Source organism: Mobula birostris, chromosome 1 (genome assembly GCF_030028105.1).
Source record: "Mobula birostris isolate sMobBir1 chromosome 1, sMobBir1.hap1, whole genome shotgun sequence".
Classification (NCBI taxonomy): Eukaryota; Metazoa; Chordata; class Chondrichthyes; order Myliobatiformes; family Myliobatidae; genus Mobula; species Mobula birostris.
The window spans coordinates 212876632-212903020 of NC_092370.1; the positions used below are offsets into that span (position 1 = coordinate 212876632).

At 41.7% G+C, this 26389-nt stretch overlaps 1 protein-coding gene across 1 annotated transcript in view; it reads right to left on the reverse strand.

Annotated features, from left to right (window-relative positions):
* The window catches only part of mdga2a (MAM domain containing glycosylphosphatidylinositol anchor 2a), a 1018846-nt gene that overhangs the window by 133674 nt on the left and 858783 nt on the right, over positions 1-26389 (reverse strand). The window lies entirely within an intron of this gene.

Here is a 26389-nt window from a genome sequence, read left to right on the forward strand (position 1 = left end):
AATCTAATGCAGACAAATGTGAGGTGTTGCATTTAGTGAGGACAATCCTGGGTAGGAATTGCATAGTGAGTAGTAGGGCACTACGGTGTGCGGTAGAACAGAGGGATCTGGGAATACAGATCCATTATTCCCTTGAAAGTGGTGTCATAGATAGATAGGGTGGTAAGGAAAGCTTTTGGCACATTGGCCTTCATAAATTTAAGTCCTGAATATAAAAATTGGGATGGTATGTTGAAGTTGTATATAGCATTGGTGAGGCCTAACTTTGAGTATTTGCTGTTTTGGTCATCTACTACAAGAAAGATGTCAATAAGATAGTAAGAGAATTTACAAGGATGCTGCCAGGACTTGAGGATCTAAGTTCTAGGAAAAAGTTGAATAGGTTAGGACCTTATTCTCCAGAGCCTGGAAGAATGAAGGAAGATTTGATAGGGGTACACAAATTTATGAGTGGTGTAGACAGGGCAAATGCAGGCAGGCTTTTTCCACTGAGGTTGGGCAATATGAAAAGTGGAAGTCATGGGCTAAGGGTGAAAGATTTATGGGGAACATGAGGGGGATCTTCTTTATTCAGAGGGTCATGAGAGTGTGAGATGAGCTGTCAGTGGAAGTGGTGGATGTGCACGGACCAGATGGGCCGAAGATCCTATTTCTGTGCTGTAGTGCTCTACGACTCCAAGAATAGACCCTTGGCTCATGATGTTATGGTAAACTAATTAAACTAGTAATTAAGTGCACAACTGAACTAGAGTAGCACATAATGGAGGAACTCAGTAGGTCAGGTAGTATCTATAGAGAGGATTGAACAGTCATCTGATTAAACCAATCCCTCTACCAACACAATGCTCATATCTCTCCATTCTATGCACATTCCTGTGCCTACACAAGAGGCTCTTAAATGTCACTACTGTATTTGCCTCGATTACCACCATATTCCTAGCTGGCTGGTGGTGTAGTGGCATCAGCACCAGACTTCAATGTGAATGGTCCCGAGTTGTAATCGACCAGTTCCTTGCATGCTTTCCATCAGTGCTGGGTGAGTGTCCAGCTAGCTACTTGGCATCATAACAAAAACAGTCAAATGCTATGGAAATGCTAATTAAAACCATTAAAGCAAACATAAAAAAGTAAAAATGAGCTTTCTTCCTTGCCATTATACCATTGGCAAAGCAGTGAATCAATATGTGGATAATGCTTGCAGTCACGAGCATTAAGCACTTGGGGTACCTCAGCAAGCTTCCACTACACCACTGAACTTGAGGCAGAGTTCAGCGAGGAAATTAGCAGTGGAGCTCGGACAATGACACAGGGATCTCTGCACACGGACCCGCTTGGAAATGTCGGCAATACCTGGGCCATATTGTTCAGTCAGTAAGTGCTAAACTGACTTGCAAAACTGAGCCGGAATGTTACTCTGTAGGCTTCTGAAAGCCCTTGAACAATACCACTGAAGATTCTTAAAGATTTTGAGGATCATCTGGAAGGACAGATGCACTTACACCAGTGTACTAGAGGCTAACATGAACAGCATCTCCACCACCGTAAAATAATACATAGTTCGTGTCATTGGGATGCCTAACTCGTGTCTCCCCAAACAGATTCTTTACTCCCAGTTGACAGAAGGTCAGCGAGTCCCTGATGGGCAAAGGAAATGCTTCAAAAATTACATCAAAATCAGCCTGAAGAAATTCAATGTTACATCTAAAAACATTGCACTTGGTAGATACACCAGAGGAAATCTATTCATGAGGGAGACGTGCTACATGAGAACGACCTCTGCTATGCCATAGAGAACAAGAGGTAGCTGCGAAAAGAGAGAGTAAACAACAAAAAGCCTGACGATGAACCACAGCCACCACTTACTCTTGCCCATACTGCACCAGAATCTCTGGATCCTGGATCAGCCTCCACAGCCACAGGAGGACACACTGACAGACAACCCCTGAGGAGAACATCATACTCGACTCGAGAGATTGCACTACTGCAAGTCCTACACATAAATTTCTTCCTCATTAAAACTAGGTTACTGTTCAAGTTAATTCTTTCACAGTTGAAAACGCAAGAAAGAACTGTTACAGAGTATGCTACTAGAACAATATGGTTACTGATGAAGGCTGCATCAGCATTTGTATTTATGCTGTCACATCATAACCACAAGCAATACTGTCACCACTGAGACACAGAATAGCTTTCCAGCCATGACGACAATGTCCACGATTCAAATGCTTCATAGCTTTCCATTCTTACATGTTTAAGAGAGTGAATAGATGCTGTCATTACAATAAAGAGAAAATAATTTGCATATCTGAATACAAAAGAAATTCAGCGCTTTATGGGAGCAAATAAAACTACTGGTTAAACCAAGTGAGACAATAGACCATGTGTCATGTCAGGGAAGTTGCTGAGATGCACTTAGGATTTTCAACTCCCCTGCAGTCAATAATGCAATTTACAGTTCTGAATTCAATTATTGTTTATCATTTCTACAAAAATTATAATTTCATGGGTTTCTGCTCTCCTGTTATGAACTCTTTGAATATGATAATATGTCATGCAGAAGGAAAATTAAACAGCTGGAGGGCTTTATTCTACAGTTGATTGGTGGTTCAAAATAACCCTACATAGTTAATTAATATGAACGATGTTACATTCCAGTTATATTAAAGGGTTCAGAGATCAGTTCACTTTTATTATAAAGATAAATTCACTGAGCTAAATTATGGCTGTTAAGACTGTGTTTGCTACTTAACACTGTAATGTATTAGCACCCCATCTTGAAATCTTTATTGCTATAAAACTGAGAAACTGCAAATATAAATGGAACTTCTGACAAATGGAGCAGCACTCAATGTTTTGTATCAGCCCCAAAATCTATCCTTAGTAAGTCCAGTTATTGATCTAAGTGGAAAGTTCAAATCAGATATTCATTTGAATCTCCAAGTGGACCTTCCTGCTCATTCCCAGGTCTTTTGTTTAAATTAGTTTATAACTGTGATCAGCTGCTGGTAGAAACAACTTGGGCAGAGATGCAAGAAGATTGAGCTTGACATGTTTAACCCAAAATCCTATTGGACACATAACAGGTTCCAGCACAAACAATGGGTTCCTACATCATGGTCATTCCAACAATTGGACCAGGTAGTAGTCTTAAGTAACAACTGTGACTGCAAGACTTCTGCAATTGACAGTAAAAATGTGGTTCCTTCGATAAATGTGACTTATTCGCTCACTATAAGACAACGTGGATAACATTTTTGTCTTGTAATCAATTTTGCTCATTTTTGGTACATTAACTGGATGACACATTTTGTTTTCATGTCCGATTGAGCTTTTTCAACAATAAAGAAATCACAAAATTGGGAAAACTTTGCTTGAAACATTTGTAATTATAATTTCATTCATTAAGAAATCATTAAATCAAAACCTGTGTAATTAAGCATGTATTTGCCAGCTGACTCAGGGTCATTGCTATTAAAGAACTCTCTCCTTGACCACCTAGAATCTGGAAATAACGGGAGATAGGTTGTAGGAAAAGATTGGATGTGGCTAAAGAGCCTTCAGACAGTGAAGATTAAAGATTAGATTTATTTGTTAAAAGTACATCAAAATATTCAGTGAAATGTGTTGATTGCGTTAAATCAAATCGGAGAAACGTCAACATGCTTCCAACACCAACACAGCACGGCCAAAACATATTAACCCTAACCCTACACCTTTAGAATGTGGGAGGAAACTGGAGCACATGGAGGACATCCACACGGGAGGAGTATAAACTCCATACGTACAGTGGTGGGAATGGAAACCTGATCAGTGATCATTGGCGCTGTAGAGCAATTGTACTAACCGTTGTTACTGTGCCATTTCTACTGTACTGACCCAAACACATAGGGTTGGCCGATTGGGCCATGTCACAAAGGAAGGGACCCCAAGCTCCAGGTGTCTGTGTCATGAAAATTACACAGCTTTGATGTGATTTCAAGGCTGGTAGCTGCAAAACCTTTAATTCATTGACGTCATGGGGCAATGCCTTAAATTGTGCATGATTCACTGTTTACAATATGATTTTACCCAGAGTTAGAAACAAAGGACATGGATTACAATGTTTTGATTTAAATTTGCTGCCAAATAATCAAACTGATGATGTCAGCCAATGTACAGGTTATGATGGAATAAATGACAGTGTGCTGGAATGAATTGCGACAGAAAGAACTCGGACAAACTTCACAACGACATGTTCTTGTTGCAGGATTTATGCTTAAAATAAAGATGTAATTGGATCCAATTTTTAGCAAAAACACACACAAAATGCTGGAGGAACTCAGTGGGCCAATTTCTAGGCATTGCTTTCGCAAACTACCATATTCCCTAAGTATCTGCAAGCATATTCATTGCATCCTAGACATACCACAATCGTGAATGCAAATTTTTTTGCACCATCAGCCTGGATACTCCTTGGGGTTCGATAACAGTAAACATCCCCTGTGACCCACAGTGACCATGAACTAGGTAAACAACAACGAAACCCATTGCATCGTGAGCTGGAACCATTGCTCTGTACATGATAATCTGGACTCTACAAGAGACCTCTCTGTTTGGGAATTGACTGAGATTTAGACTTCTATAAAATGTATTTTTTTAACTTACTGATAAAATTTTAACGATAATGAACAATGATATACAGATATCTTCTTCCCGATGTGGCAGGCAACAGAGACCTACACTGTCTTTCTCACCACAGGCATTAAACAGAGGATGTTTGCCATAGCTTCATTAGCTTTAACTGCTTGTCACCACATTTTCATTTGTGAGCTGGAAAAGTGAATGTGACAACAAACGACTCTGAGGGTTAAAACAGAGCCTGCCACAAAAAGGCAGCTCAACGAGTTACAAAGTGACACAGGAACAAATGGGTGGCTGCATCTCAGTAATTAGCTCAACCATTATTCTGAAAAAGACATTGCCAACCTTTCTGGTTCGCTCCAGCATCTCAGGGAAATGCCTCCAAGGCAAATTGCTACAGTCAAACCCGGAGGAAACTCATGCAAGAGGATATTAGAATATAGTTATTGATAATAATTATAAAAATAATGGACATGGAGGCATGAGGAAGAGAGTTAATTTTGCAAAGGCTAAAAAGCTGTCCAATTTGGATATTTATTTCTAATTCTTATGGGAAGGTGGCTCCTCACCTCCTCTCTCCCCGGGTTTTGTAAGTAGCTGATCTCCTGAAACTCTCCAGCAGCCTCTATTTAACTCAATGAAATGCTTATTTAAGAACACTGGCCTCAAGTAACATTTGGGCAATTATTTTAACAGGTAGCTAGTGTCAAACCTGCCTGCAGTTGGCATTCAGTATCCCATTCAGCGAAGGGCACTGGCACAAATATTCATTAATTGTGGACATCCACTCCTCCTGGAAGAACATTGATTCTGACAACTCTGCATGGCTCAGCTGACATCTGACTCTAACTATAATTGACAGTGGGGAATAAGCCCATGCATTTTGATCCATTCAATGTTGCAGTGTCACGTCATGTTGGTCCTCTTTTCTTTTGAAAAGTTAATTATATGCACAGAACAAATTCAGCAATGCTATTAGTACTCTGCGTCATTTACATTTCAAAACTTTTCAAATATTTGTATGACCTGGGCTGTTTTTGAATATTCCTACATCTTCACCTGATTCCATGTTTTTCTGTATAGTGTACATTTGACTTGAAACTCACTGTAGTTGCTCAGTTCAGCACAAGGAGAGCCCAAAATGTTCTCTGCTTCTATCTCTTTATAGACATACCTTCTTAATCTCTCCATTCTATTTTCCATCATTTTTCTTCCTATGCATGCACACGTTTACCAAGGCACAACCAGCAATAGCCTGCAGGGGTCTGGACAAAGTCATCACTATCAGAGCTAATGAGATCTGCTAACATAATGAAAAAAGATGATAAAGTTATGCTTTGAGTTCCTGTGGCTTCTGTATGTTATTAGAAGTAAATAAATATTGCATTTTTACTCAAGATATAAGTGATATAGCTCACTGTCTATCAAGCATTTAGGAATTCTAAGATCAATAACAACATTCTTTAAATGTATACTTCAGTTGTTAAAGCGGCCAAAGGCAGAAGAAGTGAGTGAAATTATCCTGACAATAAATAGAACTAAATTGGCCCAAAAGTGCTGTTTCTTTATAGAGAAAAATATCAGAAGTTGTATATCGTTCTAAGGGCACTTTTTACATACTTCGCATTTGTCTTTGCCAGGGATGACACCTCTTCTAAAACAGTAGCAAAGCATAAAATAGTTGAGGCATTGGATGCAATAAAAAACATTACGAGGAATGTTTTAGAAAATTTAACTTAAAAGTGGTTATGTTACCAGTTCCAGATGGAATATATCATTAAATTTTGAAGTATTTATTGGAGGAAATCAAAGTGGAACTGACTGTGAATTTCCAGTGGTCTATGGATACTGGAGTGATTGCCAGTAAACTGAAGAAGAGTAAATGTCACTCTATTGTTCAAAGAAAAAGTAAAAATAAATAAATATATGCCAAGCATACAAGCCTCAGTAGTAGAAAAGCTTTAGGAGACATTGGTCCAGTCAGGATTGCTCACTAACTGGAGGAAACTTCATACACCTAAGGCAAGCTACCATGAATAGAGTTACACACATAAAAGTTGCTGGTGAACGCAGCATCCCTAGGAAGAGGTGCAGTCGACGTTTCAGGCCGAGACCCTTCGTCAGGACTAACTGAAGGAAGAGTGAGTAAGGGATTTGAAAGTTGGAGGGGGAGGGGGAGATCCAAAATGATAGGAGAAGACAGGAGGGGGAGGGATAGAGCCAAGAGCTGGACAGGTGATTGGCAAAAGGGGATACGAGAGGATCATGGGACAGGAGGTCCGGGAAGAAAGACAAGGGTGGGGGGGACCCAGAGGATGGGCAAGAGGTATATTCAGAGGGACAGAGGGAGAAAAAGGAGAGTGAGAGAAAGAATGTGTGCATAAAAATAAGTAACAGATGGGGTACGAGGGGGAGGTGGGGCCTTAGCGGAAGTTAGAGAAGTCGATGTTCATGCCATCAGGTTGGAGGCTACCCAGACGGAATATAAGGTGTTGTTCCTCCAACCTGAGTGTGGCTTCATCTTTACAGTAGAGGAGGCCGTGGATAGACATGTCAGAATGGGAATGGGATGTGGAATTAAAATGTGTGGCCACTGGGAGATCCTGCTTTCTCTGGCGGACAGAGCGTAGATGTTCAGCAAAGTGGTCGCCCAGTCTGCGTCGGGTCTCGCCAATATATAAAAGGCCACATCGGGAGCACCGGACGCAGTATATCACCCCAGTCGACTCACAGGTGAAGTGTCGTCTCACCTGGAAGGACTGTTTGGGGCCCTGAATGGTGGTAAGGGAGGAAGTGTAAGGGCATGTGTAGCACTTGTTCCGCTTACACGGATAAGTGCCAGGAGGGAGATCAGTGGGGAGGGATGCGGGGTACAAATGGACAAGGGAGTTGCGTAGGGAGCGATCCCTGCGGAATGCAGGGAGAGGGGGGGAGGGAAAGATGTGCTTAGTGGTGGGATCCCGTTGGAGGTGGCGGAAGTTACGGAGAATAATATGTTGGACCCAGAGGCTGGTGGGGGGGTAGGTGAGGACCAGGGGAACCCTATTCCTAGCGGGGTGGCGGGAGGATGGAGTGAAAGCAGATGTACGTGAAATGGGGGAGATGCGTTTAAGAGCAGAGTTGGTAGTGGAGGAAGGGAAGCCCCTTTCTGTAAAAAAGGAAGACATCTGCCTCGTCCTAGAATGAAAAGCCTCATCCTGAGAGCAGATGCGGCAGAGACGGAGGAATTGCGAGAAGGGGATGGCGTTTTTGCAAGAGACAGGGTGAGAAGAGGAATAGTCCAGAGAGCTGTGAGAGTCAGTAGGCTTATAGCAGACGTCAGTGGATAAACTGTCTCCAGAGACAGAGACAGAAAGATCTAGAAAGGGGAGGGAGGTGTCGGAAATGGACCAGGTAAACTTGAGGGCAGGGTGAAAGTTGGAGGCAAATTTAATAAAGTCAACGAGTTCTGCATGCGAGCAGGAAGCAGCGCCAATGCAGTCGTCGATGTAGCGAAGAAAAAGTGGGGGACGGATACCAGAATAGGCACAGAACATAGATTGTTCCACAAACCCAACAAAAAGGCAGGCATAGCTAGGACCCATACGGGTGCCCATAGCTACATCTTTAGTTTGGAGGAAGTTGGAGGAGCCAAAGGAGAAATTATTAAGAGTAAGGACTAATTCCGCTAGACGGAGCAGAGTGGTGGTAGAGGGGAACTGCTTAGGTCTGGAATCCAAAAAGAAGCGTAGAGCTTTGAGACCTTCCTGATGGGGGATGGAAGTATATAGGGACTGGACATCCGTGGTGAAAATAAAGCGGTGGGGGCCAGGGAACTTAAAATCATCGAAAAGTTTAAGAGCGTGAGAAGTTTCACAAACATAGGTCGGAAGGGATTGAACAAGGGGTGATAAAACCGTGTCGAGGTATGCAGAAACGAGTTCGGTGGGGCAGGAGCAAGCTGAGACAGCAGGTCGGCCAGGACAGGCAGGTTTGTGGATCTTGGGTAGGAGGTAGAAACGGGAAGTGCGAGGTGTGGGAACTATAAGGTTGGTAGCAGTGGATGGGAGATCCCCTGAGCGGATAAAGTCGGTGATGGTGTGGGAGATAATGGCCTGGTGCTCCTTAGTGGGGTCACGATCGAGGGGTAAATAAGAGGAGGTATCCGCAAGTTGTCGCTGTGCCTTGGCAAGGTAGAGGTCAGTACGCCAGACTACAACAGCACCCCCCTTATTGGTGGGTTTAATAATAAGGTTAGGATTAGTGCAGAGGGAGTGGAGAGCAGAGCGTTCGGAAGGAGTGAGGTTGGAATGGGGACAAGGTGCGGTGAAGTCGAGACGGTTGATGTCCCGTCGGCAGTTAGCGATAAAGAGATCCAGAGCAGGCAGAAGACCAGAGCGGGGTGTCCATGAAGAAGAGGAGGGTTGAAGACGGGAGAAGGGGTCATCGGTGGGGGTGGAAGTGTCCTTGCCGAAGAAGTAGGCTCGGAGACGGAGACGGCGGAAGAAAAGTTCCGCATCATGGCGAACACGGAACTCGCTGAGGTGTGGCCGAAGGGGGACAAAGGTGAGGCCCTTACTGAGGACAGAGCGTTCTGCCTCCAACAGTTGAAGGTCGGAGGGGATGGTAAAGACCCGGCATGGATGAGAGCTGGGATCAGAGGGGGGAGGGGGGAGGCTGGGGGTGTCAATGGAGAGGGGAAGGTTGGGGTGAGAGGAAGATGGAGCCTCTGAGGGCCCAGGAGCTGATGGTGGGATCTGAGGGAGACGGGATTGCAGAGTATTGGTGGGGGAAGTGGAGACGGGAGTCACAATAGCAGCACATAAAGACCTGGCCTGGAGTTCAAGGCTGGAATCTTGAGAGCTGGGATCAGAGGCGGGAGGGGTGAATAGAGTTGATGTGGATAATGCTGGCTTCCAGAAATCCTATCAGCAAAGCTGAAGCACATGATATAAGAGGAACATTTAGGGCCTAGGTACAAAGTTGGCTATGAAACAGAGAGCAAAGGATCATGGTGAATGATAATTCTTTACACCAGGGAGGAAAGACAAAACCATCATTCTCCCAGATTCAGTGTTGAACCCATTGTTGTATTTAATTTATATTAATTCCGCAGATTTGGGGGTGGAAACCACATGTTCTAAATTGGTGGATAATGCAAAACTTACCAGTAGTGTGGAGCGCAAAGAGGACTGTGGTAGCTTACAGCAGGAGGCAAGTAGGTTGGGGGAATGAGCGGATGAATGCCAGCTAAAAATTAATGCATATCAATGTGAAGTGACGCATTTTGGAAGGAAGAATAAGGAGAGGGAATATAGAATAAAGAATACCAGTCTAAAAGGGTTTCAGGAGTAAAGGAAATTGTAGACAGTTTGAGAAAATGTTTAATGAGGCATATACAATTTTGGCTTGCTCAGCAAAGCTAGAGAGCATAAAACAATAAACCTGTGTAAAACATTGGTTTGGTCTTAATCCTGCAAGAAATCAAATTTTGTTAACCCAAAATTCTTATTTCATTTAAATACGTTGTTTCAGGTATCTATATTTTTTTTATTTTTGTGATTAAATTTAATAGATTATAAGATGATGAGAGGCATTGATTGTGTGGATAGTCAGAGGCTTTTTCCCAGGGCTGAAATGGCTAGCACGAGAGGGCACAGTTTTAAGGTGACTGGAAGTAGGTACAGAGGAGATGTCAGGGGTAAGTTTTTTACGCGGAGAGTGGTGAGTGCATGGAGTGCACCAGCATCCAGCGCTGGTGGTGGGGGCGGATATGATAGGGTCTTTTAAGAGACTCCTGGACAGGTACATGGAGCTCAGAAAAATAGAGGGCTATGGGTAACCCTAGGTAATTTCTAAGGTAAGGACATGTTCGGCACAGCTTTGTGGGCCGAAGGGCCTGTATTGTGCTGTAGGTTTTCTATGTTTCTATGATTATATTTTCATTAGTTTTTATATCTTCAAACAGTTTGGGAGCGGATTAACATATTTTGAATGTTGGAATTAATAGCTTCTAATAACTCCAGAGTGTGATTCCACTAAGGGGTGTGGTTTGGCTAACAATCAAAGTTTTACCAACTTCTTTGTATTGAGTGCCTCCTGCACATGATAGCATTTATATTTGGAAGGCACAACTGCCAGAATCCTCTAAGAGAACCACAACCTTGTCGCGGTTTAGAGGCTTGCGTGCCTCAATGACCCGGAGATCTACGTTGGCTGGAGTCAGGGCTTAATGCTTTGGCTCTTGGTAGGGTCACCCATGCCGAACAGGTCTAGGGTAGAGGCCAAACTAAGAATGGTCCATCGATCCTCCAAGTTTGAGGGTTCAGCTCAGGGCTAACAATCCTGAGTGATCAAACAAAATTGTTGTGGAAAACATAATGAGGAATCCTTCTACATCTGTGTGCAACAGTATTCCTGAGTCTCCACCTGGGACTTGCATGACTGACAGTACTGAAAACCGAGAGAAAGCTACTGACATGATCATGGAAACCATAAATGTTGCGAGCGATGGAGGACCTTCATTGTTGCCCTAAACGCTTCTGGAAAGGGCTCAAAACAGAGGATGAAACCAGGGTTGTACAGAAGAGCTCTTGGCTCATTCATGAGTGCGGCCAGGTCACTACTGACATGAAAATTGAGACCTATGATCCAGTTCTGGAATGAAGTTGTAAAATATCAAGAGCACATGTAATGCTGATTGCATGTAGGATTTGAATAAACAGCCTGCTATAATGTCAGTTTTGCCAAGAAGTAGTAAAGAATATCAAATCTAGTGTCACCAAAGTGTTATACAGAGTGCTAGAAAAAAAATGATTGTAATTATTTGGTGAGATTGTTTCTGATGTCATTCCAGTTAGAACATTAGTGATCTCTTTACTTTGTCATCAAACATCACGAGAAAGGCCCTTGACAACAGAGCGATACTCAAGACTGGAAGGAAAAACAAGGAACAAGATTGTACACAATTGTTTTACTATTACATTTGTACATTTAACACACTAAATAATAGGATCAACTTCCATAAGCAAGATATCATATTACCGGACATCTTGGCAGCTGTAGTTGAAATGGAAATAATGGAGAAAATACCTGTTGAAGAGACTTATTTTATCAAAAACTATCAAAATTTAGACTTCCAGTGAGGCATGAGGCAAGATGGCAGCACAGCACTGAGCGCTGACATATAACCCTCCTTTTTCATGTTCCTTAGGGCTCACAGATGGTCTTAATACAAGGTTGAGTTGGAGAAAGATCTAACTAAAGACATGACCTCAAAAAAAGATCCAAATTCAACCAAGAAACAAGATACCAGCAGACGACATCAAGCTAGCGACTCATCCAAGGAAATAGTTATGCTAATTAAGCAAACAATGGCAACGGAGATGGAATCACTGCAAGAAACGGTAGCCCACATGCTAAAGGAGTCACTGGAAAAAGCTCTCGACCCCATACAGAAGCATATGGCAGAGAATGGCAACATTCTCCGGTTGTTAAAGGAGCAAGCGGACATTCATGCAAAAAAATTTAGCACGGTCTTCAACAAAATAGACAACATTCAGGTTTGCTTACGTAAGAGTGAGAACAATATTAGCTCCTGTCTTGCGGAGGTGACTAAGATATGGAAGAAGCTAAACGACTTGGAGGACAGATCCAGGAGAATCAATGTGCGGCTGGTCAACTTGCAGGCGCTGAGGGCGACGATCCGAGAGGTTACCTCCAGGATATGCTACCTAATTGGATTCCAGCGCTCAAGAATTCCCACAGCACTCCTCTGGAGATCGATAGAGCACATAGGATCTTTTCCAACAACACCTCAAGACCACGGACCATGGTTTTTAGGCTTCTCCGGTACACCAACCAGCAGGCTATCCTGGAGGGTGCCAGGAAAGCCAAACCTACTCTCCCTGATGCCACCCAGCTGCGGTTCTTCACCGACTACAGCCCCGGTATGAGGCAGGAACAACAGGGATATAAGGAGATCCACGCTAAGCTTTGACAGAAGGGGATCAACTCATTCCTCATATACCCAACGATTTTGAGAGTGAATATCAAGGGCATGAAGATGTCGTTTAACTTGGCAGAGGAAGCGAAAGAAGCCCTGAAATCATTGGTGCTGGGAGGTATGGAAGAAGACCCTGGGCAAAGTCCACATGCCCCTCTGGAGGAGATGGAACTGCATTAAGAACTCGGACCAGCCTGTATGCATAATCTAACAGGCACGGGCAAGTTAACGTCCTGGGTGTGAAGTTTTCTGGTTATTCTTTTGTTGGAAAGTCATTCGATGCACTTTTGTACTTAGTTAATTAAGGGGCCAATTTGTTCCTGAGTATTGCAGGTCAGAATTTTAAGGTAATGGCTCAGTTAACTTGTTAGTACAAGGATAACATGTTAAGCTGATATAAGTCCGCCTAGAATATACTTTTGATCTTTTACGTTCTAAGGTGATATTCAATACACCCAAATGTCATACTTCATCAAGAATGAAGCTGAAAAACAGCAGTTTGTACTGAATAACTTTAGTTGTACGTGTTCATTTCGGGTTATGTCCCCAGTAGGCTTGTCTACATTCCTGGGCATGGGATAAGACGTCACTGGCATCATCGCTAAGCAACGGTCTATTAAAGCAACAGTCTCCCGCAAGTGAGCTGTTGGGATCTTGATTATGTGTTATATTTGAGACAGGAATGGTTTTAATTATATAAGTTAATGGGTTTGACAGGTTTTTTTTTCTTGTCTCTTTGATATGATTGTCTATGAGAACCACTCTGCCTTTCTAATTTGTTGGTGCTAGAGGGGGGTGGTTAATGTTCAGTGTCTGACATTGCTAAGTGACACTCACAGACGTTAAAAAGTAAAAGAGTGTATGTGCTGGGGGTGGTGGGAAGGGGGTAACTCAGGCTCCACCACCAACTTACAACAACAGATCCAGGGGAAGATGAGCAATACAAATAATTTAGAAAATCTTACTATTGTATCATTTAGAGGATTAAACTCTCCCTACAAGCATTGAAAGGTTTTAGATTTCTTATGCAGAAAGAAAATAGATATTGCACTGTTACAGGAAACACATCTTAAACCTAATGACATTCTCAGGGTTCAAAACTGCTTTTATAAACCCAATGTAGCATCAGCTGATGGTACTCCTGTGAAAGGAGTTATGATATTAATGAGACGTACTATTAATGTATCAATTGAAAGGACTGGCTCCGACAATGCAGGACATCTAGCTTTTTGCTGTACATCCATTCAGGGTAAAAAAGTTGCATTTATTAGCCTATATGCCCCAACTATATTCGAGGTTGAATTTTTTCCCTCAATTACCTCACAATTACTGAAGTTAAGTGACTACCAACCGTATGTTGGTTCGGACATGAATGCTTTGGTAAACCATAACCTCGATAAATCTTCCTCAACTATATCAAGCTCTCAAGAATCTGCTTCCAAAGCACTTAACCTTTTTCTAATGGATTTAAATTTAACTGATGTGTGGAGGGTGCATAATCCATCTGCTAAAGACTATACCTCCTTCTCCACAAGACATAAAACTTTCTCTTGGATAGATTACTTACGTTCTTATATCCTCTGGTTTGCTGCCTTTGGTACACTCAATAGAATTTTTGCCCAGACATCTATCTGATCACAACCCAGTCATATCTACTTTTAATTATGACAAAATTAAAAATAAGGCTACAAGGTGGAGGTTTAACTCCACCCTTCACACAACTGAGAACAAAACTGACAGAATTTATAAATTTAAATAAAAATAATGTTTCGGATGTGACAGTGATTTGGGCCTCCATCAAGGGTTTCTTACGAAATAACGCTGTATGGTTCAGTTCCCACCTACATAAAAGCCGGCTTCAAAAGATTTCCACCCCAGAAGAACAATGGCAGGTTTTGGAGAATGATCTCAGAAGGAGATACAACATAACAAAAGAAAATAAGCAGAATTAAATGATTTATTAAGAAGCAGGGCAGAATATATGATCTATATAACCAAACAAGGTTTGGTTCCAAGGTTGTCAAGCCGAGGGGTGGTAATGGGGACAAGCTCCTCACGGCATGTGCCTCAAATAGCCTCTGACAACCAAGTCCATCTCCTGGCCTTCTCATGTGGCTTAGCCTCTAAGCCTGGCGAAACTGTTTCTACTAACAGAAGAAGGGACGAAGGTGGGTCCTGGTGCCTTAAAACCAATGCTTCGGGCAGATGGAGCTCAGCAGCCTGAGAAGGCAGTCCATCTAAGAGAGGGAAACTCTGATTTCAAACCTCCGCTGCCTTGCAGCCATACCCACTCATGGGAAAGGCTTCGGGAGTAAACCCTGAGAACAAGTCCAGACCTGGAGTCCCTAAGGCAGTCCAACCTCGTTCTGGCAACTCCTGCGATGACATTGGTGCCAGGCTGTATAGGCCCCTGACCTTCCCTTGGACAACATTGGTGTCATGGAGAGGGGAGACTTGCAGCATGGGCAATTGTCGGTCTTCCATACAACCTTGCCCAGGCCTGCGCCTTGGAGAGGACACTCCAGCGTCACCTTACCACGAAGGTTAGACTTCCAGGTGCAGGTCTATGGTCTCGTGAGACTAACAGATGCCACCAATAACCAAACATAAGTATTATGCAGAAGGCAGCAAACTGAGCCATCTTTTGGCACTAATGCTCAAACAGCAGGAAGCCAGAAGGTCTATACCAGCTATTAGATATGCTAAACGTGGCATAGTATCTTCAACAGAGGAAATAAATGAGACATTCAAGAATTACTTTAAAGAACTGAATACAAGTGGCTCAGTTCCTTCTGAGAATGACTTCACTGATTTTTTTAGTGGATTAGACCCCCCTACATTGTCATTAGAGGACACCAAAACTCTAGACTCTCCTATTACACTGGATGAGCTACTTAAAGCGGTCAAAGCTACAAATAAGGGCCGTACACAAAGTACAGGTGACATACCTGTGGAACTTTACCTAGCACTTTGGAATATTCTTGGACCAGTATGGATAGAAACATTCAATTATACTATTGGAAATGGTGACTTCCATAGAGATTTAAACACAGCCCCGATCACAGTTATACCTAAGCCGGGTAAGGACCCCTTGGAGTGTGCCAATTACTGTCCAATCTCCTTGATAAATGTCAACCTCACGGCATTTTCCAAAGTTTTAGCCAGTAGACTTGAGACAGTAGTTGGGAAAATAATTAGCCCAGATCAAACGGGCTTTATTAGGGGATGTCTTGCATCTGATAATATTCGCCGGCTCTAACACGTAATGAGTGCAACACATAAAATCCCACTTGCCTGTGGCCTGCTATTTCTAGATGCTGAAAAAGCATTTGATTGCCTTGAATGGCCATGTCTTTGGAGAGTTCTAAAATAATTTAAGTTCGGCAATAAATTTATCAATATGAATCAAACAATGTATGCTAATCCTTCAGCCCAGGTATGTGTGGGAGGAGGTTTCTCAGAGTTATTTGGCATAGAACGGGGCACACGACAAGGGGACCCTTTGTCTCCTTTAATTTTTACTATATCTATTGAACCGCTTGCACATTTAATGAGAAACTCTCCTCAGGTCTTCCCTATTACAATAGGTACAACATCACATTCGATATCACTTTACACTAGTTTATTTGGCAAATGTTCAACAAACTCTCCCCTATGTTTTAAAAACACTGGAGCAATTTGCATTTCTTTCAGGATCAGGGGCGGCGCTGAGGTGGTGCTAGCTGGTGCTACAGCTCCAGAAGAAACTGCAACAGCACCAGCGTAGCACCACCAAGAAATTAACTGAAATTTCACATACAAATTTCAGCTGCTTTGTTTTCTCTGTATAGTTTTGAATACAGCTTGTTTCTCCAGTTGATCCAGTGAAACAGCGCCCCCAATTACCATAGCACCCATGCAGCAATAAAGTTATAAACTGTGTCAGATCCACTCTACACTTCTGCTTATTCGTTCGTTGTCAATGTCTTGCCGTTGCTGTCCTCAGATCAGTTAATCTGATCTAAGATCACTTAAGGTGGTGATGTCACTCACTCTCTCTCAGGCGAGAGATTGACAGTATACATCCAGGCGAAGATCCATGGTCTCGCTAGACTAACGGATGCTCCACACACACAAATTGTGCTTTTACAAGCTAGCGTCGGCCTGGCACGTGCATTATTTTGGCCGGCATGAAAAACGGATCGCTTTTTAGTGAGAAAAGGCCTCATCCAGAGGAATCAGTGGTGTCTCAGCCTGAGCATGTCTTAATTGAAAGTGACATGCAGAAAGAAGTAAGTGGGGATGAGGACGACAGCAGTTTATTGAAGGAGTGTGAGGGTGAAGTAGAGGAACAAGAAATGGAGCGGGATTCGGAAGAGAACATGGATGAAGCTGCTCTTAGTGCGAGTGGGAATACTGTTAGCGATCTTATCCAGAAGACTGAGGAAGGACCCCGTCAGCCAGCATTGAAAAAGTACCCTTCGCTGCTCGCAACAGTTTGGCAAGCAGCAAAGGAGTTTTATTCGTGGCTGCTTTGACTGACTGGAATATTCGATCACGAAAGATACTACGTTCTGCTTCGCATGCAGGCATTTCCTGTGTGGAGGCCATGGGTTCCACTCTGAGTCTACCTTCACTGTCACCGGTTACCACAACTGGCAGAAAGCTACAACAGCTTTCAAAACTCACCATGTACGTGCAGCTCATAAGTTTGCTATGGAGACATGTGTCAAATTCAGATTGAGAAAACAAGATGGTTCAAGATTGAGAAATATGCTTGACAAAGGACATGCAAAGATTGTCCAAGAAAATCGTGAGTATATGAGAGCTGTGGTTGAGTCTCTAGCAAGAAGAGACAGTGAGTGACACAGTGGAATCTCTAGCTCCAATGAGACCCTACCGCGATGCATTTATAGATTTATACAAACTAATCTGCATATCACTGACTCTACCTGTGACATCTGCCTCATGCAAACTGAGTTTCTCTTGCCTCAGACGCCTCAAAAACTACCTACAGAATGGCAGCGGCGATGCTTGGAACAGCAACTTGGCCCTGTTGGCCATAAGCAACCGGAGGACCAAAACACTTGACATCCAGAACATCATTGATGCTTTCACCACCAATCACAACAACAGACGGATTGTGCTTCTCTGAAAACATCAATGGTGAGTGCAGTAGATTTTTTTTTTAAATTTGGGCCAAGACTAATCCTGATTATTATTATTATTTTGTGGTGGATACCCCATAGTCCTTATGTTTCCTGCAAATCCTAAACTATTACATTTACTGCTATTAAGCCTATTGGTTTTGCTTAGACTTCCAAGCGATGATTCTGTTGATTTTTGTTTTAAATTCAGTAGCCAAATTAATTGAGGTATTGCATGGTCAGAGGACGATTTGTCCAGCTCCTGGTAAAGCCTTGCATCTGTTGTTTGCCTTATTTGACTTCAATAATGATGTATCTTTTGGCATTGTCTGTCTATGTAATGCGAATAGCAGTGGACATTGTGGGTTAGTGTTGTGTTTTTCAGTTGAAAAACATTAATGATATGATAAATACACAGCCTATATAAAGTAGAATTAATGTATGTACAGTGTATTTTCACTGAACAGAATTGCCAAAAACGATTTGTAGAAAAAAATGGGAACGTACCCGCATGCGCACATAGGTGCCCGCGCAATGCTTCATGGTCATGGTAGTCTTTTTCGGGGTAAACACAATGTATTTGACTGCTACTCTTGTCCGTTGGCAACCCTAACGTCCCCAGTCGGCCGGTCCACAGTGCGAAAAAGGTTGGGGAATCAAAAAAAGGTTGGGGAACCCTGCCACAGGGTACATCCCTCAGCACCATCACTGAATAATTCAGCCCCACTGTAGCACCAGCAAGAGAAAATCTCTGGCGCCGCCACTGTTCAGGATACAGTGTTAATCTGTCAAAATCAGCACTGATGCTGATTAATACAGATATATGTAAGGTGTCTCTCCTTCCCCAGATTAATGTTACAAATGAGGTCCTCTACTTGGGTATTAAAGTTAATACTTCCTTATTATCTGTGGCTAAAACAAGTTACTCTTTAATATTGAAAAAAATAGAAGAAGATAGTAATAGATGGAGACACCTGCCAGCATCAGTCCCAGCCCGTATATTGGTCATTAAAATAAACATCTTAATTTTATCAGCTCAATGATCCCACTTGCGCCTCCAGCAGGATATTGGCAAAAACTGGACTCCTTACTACGATGCTATGTTTGGAACGGTAAATGACACAATATAAAATGGTCAGCTCTACAATTCAAAAAGTCGGATGGGGGATTGGCATGTCCAAATTTAAAATTGTATCACTGGGCATTTGTATTAAAAAGTCTTAGCTATTGGACGGAGGAGGATAAAATTTCATCATGGAAAAATATAGAACAAGAGCTAATAGCACCAATAAGGTTGAAGGACTTTCTCCTTATAGGTCTGTCTACCAAAAAATGTGATTTGTATTACGGTCCAATTTTAAACCATATGCTACAAGTGTTTAAAGCAGCAGAAAAATTCCTAAAATTTAAAAGCATATGGTGCAAATCATCTCTATTATGGAACAATAATCATCTTCTATCTGGAAGGAAACCATTCACTAACAGAAGTTGGGAGGATAAAGGTATTACTACTCTTCAAGATATTCATGGGGCAAGTACAATCCTTAGCTTTCAAGAACTGATATCTCGATATAATATTGACAAACACTCTCTTTTCTTCTATTTTAGAATAAGATCAGCTTGTAAAGCCTACGGCGTTCCCTGGGGGTCAGATTTAAAGGACCATCCCATTTAAAGTTGGATACAGAGTTCTCCAGGACAGATAATGTCATATATCTATGATAAACTCCCAGAAATATATGCCCACATCAGAAATGAAAGCCTGGGATAGGGACATATCTGAATTAGGACAAGACTTAGACTGGGATGCGATTTGGGATACAGCTGCCGGTGCTTCGAAAAACCCAAATCACCGGTATATACTCTTGAAATTTTGTCATAGAGCTTATCTAACACTGAGAATTAGACATCAAATGGAATTGGTTTCTGACCTTTATTGCTCATTTTGCCCCCATGGAACCATTAGCTCTTTTATACATGTTGCATGGGAATGTCCAGGGGTTTTTGGTTTGTGGGGGAAGGTTATCAGTACTCTTACAGAACTAACGGGGGTACAATTACCAATGGATCCCGCTGTACATCTTCTAAATGATGACTCCCACAGTTCCCTTACGGAAAAAACATGCTAAGTCTTGCTGGCAGGCCTGACTGCAGCTAAGAAGACTGTAGTCCAGCATTGGAAACCTCCCAATGATATTTCAAATACTCACTGGCTTCGGAGCTTTTTGGACATTTCTTACCTGGAACTAACATCAGCAACAGTAAATGATGCACAACCAAACACAATCTTAATGTGGACAAATTTGATATCTAACTTAAATGATCTTCTGTTAAAGTAGGAATGCTCTGTCTGTGTATGCACTACTATTCAGTTGGTTGGTGGAGGGGAGGGGGATGGGGGTGGAGAGGGGGGTGGGGATGAGGATGAGGGGTGAAGGGGGGATGATGAAGAGGGTTGGGGGGGTGGCTGCGTTAAACAGTTATAATGTAATTGGCAACTGGTTGTATTGAATGTAAATTGTTGGTGTTGCAATAAAAAATTAGTGATAAAAAATTATCAAAATCTGGGGGAAAAATGTTAAAATTAGAACAGAAACTTGCTTTATTTGAATTCAAATGACACATTAATTTTTGGTTAAGCTGAGGGAAGAGTTTTATTTTTACTGTGCCTAATCATGTGTGCATATCCTCCATGCCTGAAATAGTTAACTCCTTTTTGGCAAAATTATGGTTATTTACTGTCCTTACAGTTCAACTTGCTTCCTAAACCTTCTGCACTGAGTAATCACAGATTCCACAGGTCCTAGTGACCGAACTTTTGATTTAAAGTTTTTTCTCGAAAACTGTTTCAATGTAGCTGCAATTTACCAATAAGTTAATTCTTCAATTCTGTCCAGTTTTTGCCTTGTGAAATGTGAGGCTATCATTTCTTCCCACTCCTTATTATAAAGTGGAGGAGAACATTTGTAGAGAGTCAAACATCACCCTAATTCTGTACTTTAATTCCTTTTGGGAATGACAATTTCTTTTATGCTCATACCATCAAAAGGAGGTTTTGAGATGGCAGGATACATTACATATCAATTCAATTCAAAATGTTGACCTCATGAATTCTTAAATAATTGTTCACATTCATTAACACAAATGATTCTGCAGATGCTGTAAATCTTGAGCAACATAGTAGTTGCTGGAGGAATTCAGCAAATCAGGCAGCATCTAAGGGGGGCAATAAACAGTTAACATTTTGGGCCAAGAGTCCTGATGAAACATCCCCTCCATAGATGCTGTCTGACTTGCTGAGTTCCTCCAGTATTTCTTTTGCATTCACATTCATTAGTTTTGATTTTTCATGTGCACTCTAAACAAGCACCTAAGTTTTACCTTAAACTACCTAAGCTCTGAAATTTTTAAGGTAATCTTTTTCCATGTTCCAACTCGTTCCCTTTCACATTTCTCAAAGGCTCCTTTTGAAGAGATTCAGCAAATATTACTATTAATATTACTAATATAAACCTCTTTGATCAGTTGTCTTAATATCTCCTTGTTTGTTAACGTGCTTGTGAAATGCCTCAGGACATATCATTAAAGTGCAGATTGTCGTTGTTGGAGAACTATATGCTGTGTTATGCTGTTTCACTTCAATATATTCCATTGGGGGATCGTGGGTGCAGAGTGAGAATAAAGCATAGATTCTAATGGTATTTTCTTGCCAGTGAAGTAAAATGCAAGAGAATACCAGCCTGAAAAGACAGATCAGTCACTACACATTAATATACATATATGAATGCAGAGCATTATTGAATATTACATAAAGAGCTTTCAATGAAAACGAAGATTGAAAGCAGCTTACTAAGAGGATGTAGATTATCAATCACAGTTTGTATAGTATAAATGAATACCCTTATGAGTTCATGGATAAACTACTGACACTTTATAGAGATTCAGATATTGAAATTACAATATCTTATTGTACCTTATTTTAAAATAATGATTCACCTGAAATTAAATTATTGAAACATCCTTAATATTTAATAAGCAGACAACCTTATAGTACCTTTTTACTTATGGATAACTGGGTCCTTCATCCATGAAACAGTCCATTTGTAAGAAATTCATAGTCATTCCAAGTACAAGTGAAATAACTTGTGCACTCTGGCTAATTTATGTTTTGCAATAGAGCACATAAAAGAGAGTGGATATTGATCTCCGGGAGGTCTATGCAAACAATACCTGCAAAATCTTTCCAAATATGTGGAATAAAAGTTCAAATTTTAAGCTTAATTTAACTCTATAATGTAATTATGAATTATTGAGATACAGCACAGAATAGGTCCTTCCAGACCTTTGTGCCACACTGCTCAGCAATCCCTGATCTCTTCGTAGCCTAATCATAGCACAGTCGACAATGACCAATTAACCTCCCAACCAGTATGTCTTTGGACTGTGGGACGAAACTGAAACACCCATGGGAAACTATGCAGTCATGGGGAGAACATCCAGCTGCCTTACAGACATCTGAATAAATTGAACCCGGGCCACCTGTACCGTAACGCGATGAGCTAACCTTGTGTCTGAAATAGTAATACTCGTCGAATCTCTTCGAAATACTGGTCCAAAAACCAAATCATTGAACAGTAGAGTTCTGAAGAATAGTAAGTGTATTATTATACCCACTGGAGTTCTTTCATAATCTATGGATACTCCATATTGTTCAGCATGGCATATCTGTATCAAAATTCACATCTAGGATGTCCCAAAGTAAACAAACAACTTTTCAAAGCCCTTTCTCAGGGCTGGAAAGGAAGTGGAAAGAAGCCACAGTAAGGTGGAGGGAGAGTAATGTCTATGAGCTAGAAGGTGATAGGTGAAGACAGGTGGGTGGAGGAGGGGGAGGATGAAGTGAAAAGGTGGGAGGTTTTAGGTGGGTAAGGTAAAGGGCAGAAGGAGGAGGAAGATAGAAGAGCAGAGTAGCCCATGGGAGAAACGGTAGAAGGAAGGACATCAAGGAGAGGTGATAGGCAGGTAAGGAGAAGAGGAAAGAGGGGAGCCAGAGTGTGGAATAGAAGAATTGAGAAGGGGGAGGGAAAGCATAAGAAGTCAGAAAAGTTGATGGTCATGCCCTCAGTTTGGAGGCTACCAAGACAGGATATGAGGTGTTGCTTATCCAATCTGAGAGTGGCCTTATCATGACAGTAGAGGAGGCCATGAACTGGCATGTCAGAATGGGAGTGGGGTTTGGAGTTAAGATGGATGGCCAGCCGGAAATCCTGCTTGTTGCAGATGGAGTGAAATTACTCAATAAAGAGGTTCCCCCCCAATCTACGTTGGGTTTCACCTGTGTACAGGAGGCTACAATGGGAGCACCAGATACAGTAGACGACCCCAACAGATTCCCAGGTGAAGTGTTGCCTCACTTGGAAGGACTGTTTGGGAGGAGGCGAATTGGCAGATATAGAACTGTAGAAAAAGTGCACCTACCTCACCTCAGAAAATTTCTGATTTATAAAAGATTTTTAGATTACAAAGGACTCATTAACTACAAAGGATTTTCAAACACAGGTACAATTTTTATGAACTAAAACAAGATACCAATGAGTTGCTGACAAATTAGTCATCCGTTGCAGAAACTGAATGTTGAAGAATGAATTTTAGTTCTTATTTCAGTCACCCAATATTTCTTTCATTTTCTTGACATTTCTAGCAAACCCCAATGCTTTTGAACATTTATACTCTTTTGCTACTGCATGTACCTGCATTATCTGCATACGATATTTTTCAGATACATTTGCTGGGACAAGGTAATTCACACAGATGGTCTGAAAGATTCTGTGTACAGAAATTCCAGACACCCACAAATAATGCTGTGAGGGCTGACTCTCTGAGTAGACAATTATCACAACTGTTGATTAATCACTATACTTGTGACCATGTTTGATGTGCTAAGTGACAAAAGCAATATTGTCTGCAAGCCTCCTTCAATTCTATCATATGGGAGGGGGGCCACACCCGCTGATAACAACTGGCGGACCCCCTAAGGGGACAGACTACACAGAGGGCTGCTAGTCAGTGTTAGTCTGAACTAAGACAAAGTCTGTGCCCGTCATTTTATCAAACCTCCACCCCACAATTGTAACTTTCCCTACAGCTTTGACAGTACTTAAAAGTCGAATTAACAATTCATTAGGAGTACGAATATCTACCCCACTCAACATGCATGCATTCGTTACCAGTAACCCCGTGGATTCACACCACCGCTCAACCCCAGCAGTATCCATATGCATATTTTGTAATCACTTTACTGGACAATAGTTTAGCACAGACTTAAATACACAACCCGCTGGTTCAATGCTCAGGGCAATCACACAGCATCCAACAAAATCGATCCTGGACGAGCCCCCACAATTGCAGCATTCGGGTTCTGCTGGCTGCGCAAGTCTAGGGACGACAATCTCTGGCCCCACCAAACATGAGAGATTGAGGTGCAAAACCTCCTGTTTGGCTGGTTGCTGTATGATGTGTTGCCCTGTTACAAATCAGTACCATGAAATAACAGACAGCACACCATATGAAATTAAACGATTTAGCTTTATAATTCTTAATTTGACTAAAGGGTTAGTAAAGGGAAACAAAAAGAAAAGGTCTTATTTTAATGAAACAGTCTAATGTGCACAAGTTGGAGCTCACTGTTTCCTTTTGCCAATCCTCCATCAATTTTCCCAGGCTTCATCAACTCCCGGCCCCACTCCAAGTCCACTCTTTTCCGGTGTCTTCTCTCTCCATCTCCCACTGAACAAAAGACCCACAGCACGAAAACAAGTTCCATTCATTGGATGGCTAACATCCAAAGCACCCGTTATCACTAACCATAATCCAAACACTGCTTCTACAGAAAGACCTTTACATTAGCAGTGAAACCTTTCCCAGCAGTGAAACTTTTCCCAGGGTGTTACATGTAACAGGTATAGAATTTGTTTTGACGTTAGAAAAGGAGCATTAAGAGCCATCTGTAACTGGCTAACATACTTTGCGCAAGCCCACTGTTGCAAATTCCATTGTGCATTAAGCCCAAGGCATCAAATGCAACAATATGCATTGGTCATCAACATCAATGGAACTGCGTCAACCATGCACAGATATAGTCTTGCATGTCGAATGCACACAAAGATTCATCCTCTGCTTGTTCAACAGTGGTTGTGGTTTGGAGTGGGGGGTGGAAGCTGCAGAGGTAACAGCCTTCCTGTGTAATTACTCACAATAACTGCATGCCAATGTTGAGTGTTTCTGGTACAAGGGCACTAGGACCTTTATCCATCTCAACAACACCAAATAATATCTCTGCATTATCTTTCCTAATAAAACTGATAATCTCACATTTATCTACATTGCATTCCATCTGCCATGCTTTTTTTTCCTGCTAACTTTGCCTGAACAGACTTGCTGATCTAGAAATTATAGGACATTTAAATGAGTGTACTGAATGGATATAGCCATGCATTACAACGGGCATAGTGTGCTGCTGACCAGATCTGCCATAAGCCTACCGCTGAAAATCCCAGCCAAGACCCAAGACATACTTATAGTATTTATTTAGAGATACACAGCCTTTTGTCCCGATGAGCCGCACTGCCCAGTAATCCACCAATTTAGCCTGAGCCGAATCACAGGACAATTTACAATGACTAATTAACCTATTAAATTATATGTTTTTGGAATGTGGGAGGAAAGCAGAGCACCCGGAGAAAAAACCCACATTTACAAACTCCTTACAGACAGTGCTGGAATTGAACTCTGAACTCTGACACCCAGAGCTGTAATAGCATGGCGGTAACTGCTACTCCACCATGGCACCCCATAATAATACCTAGTTGTCCTCAGGTGTCCCCAATAATGATCACCTCTGGAGAAACTCAGTCCTCACAACTCCTCAAAAGGAGCAGGAGAGCTCCTAAAGCCCGTGGAACTGCATCTGACAGGTTGACATCTTCAAAGCAAGAGATGATACAAGAGGGGAAGGAAACTTATCCTGCACACTGTGTTATTCCTTAATCTTATACCCTAATAATCCAACACTGACAAGCAATGTCTGTGAGGTATGCGGTTGCTTTTTATTGTTTAACAGTTTTGGAGTGTAGAAAAGAAATTCTTTTTCCAATATTTTTTATTGATTTCTATATAGAAGAATACAGAGTTCAAGAGAATACATATTATAAAACAAAAGAAAAAATATAATGATACCAGATACAGTATATTGAATCACATTAACAAACTCCTTACTCTATATTCATATGGATTAGATTAATTCGTATATTAGAATATAAACAATTTTATTGTTAAAAGAAATTAAGTCCCCACCTTGTTTTTGATGCTGTCTACTAATTTACTTACCTGGTTCACTGGTTATTCCCTAGAACAGATTCATGAGCACATGCTTCTGCCTCATGTAATCCAGTGCAAGTAACGAACTCATACACGAGACAGCACTATGTGATATGTCAGTGGACTTTCATTGTCATGAGGAGGCCTGCCTTAGCTCAGTGTCACCTTTGAGCCAGATGGTTGTGGGTTTAAGTACCATTCTATGGCCTGAATTGCATACCTTAGCTGACACCAGCACAGATGGAGTATTAAGTTGTTTGATGTGCTGTCTTTCAGAAGAAAT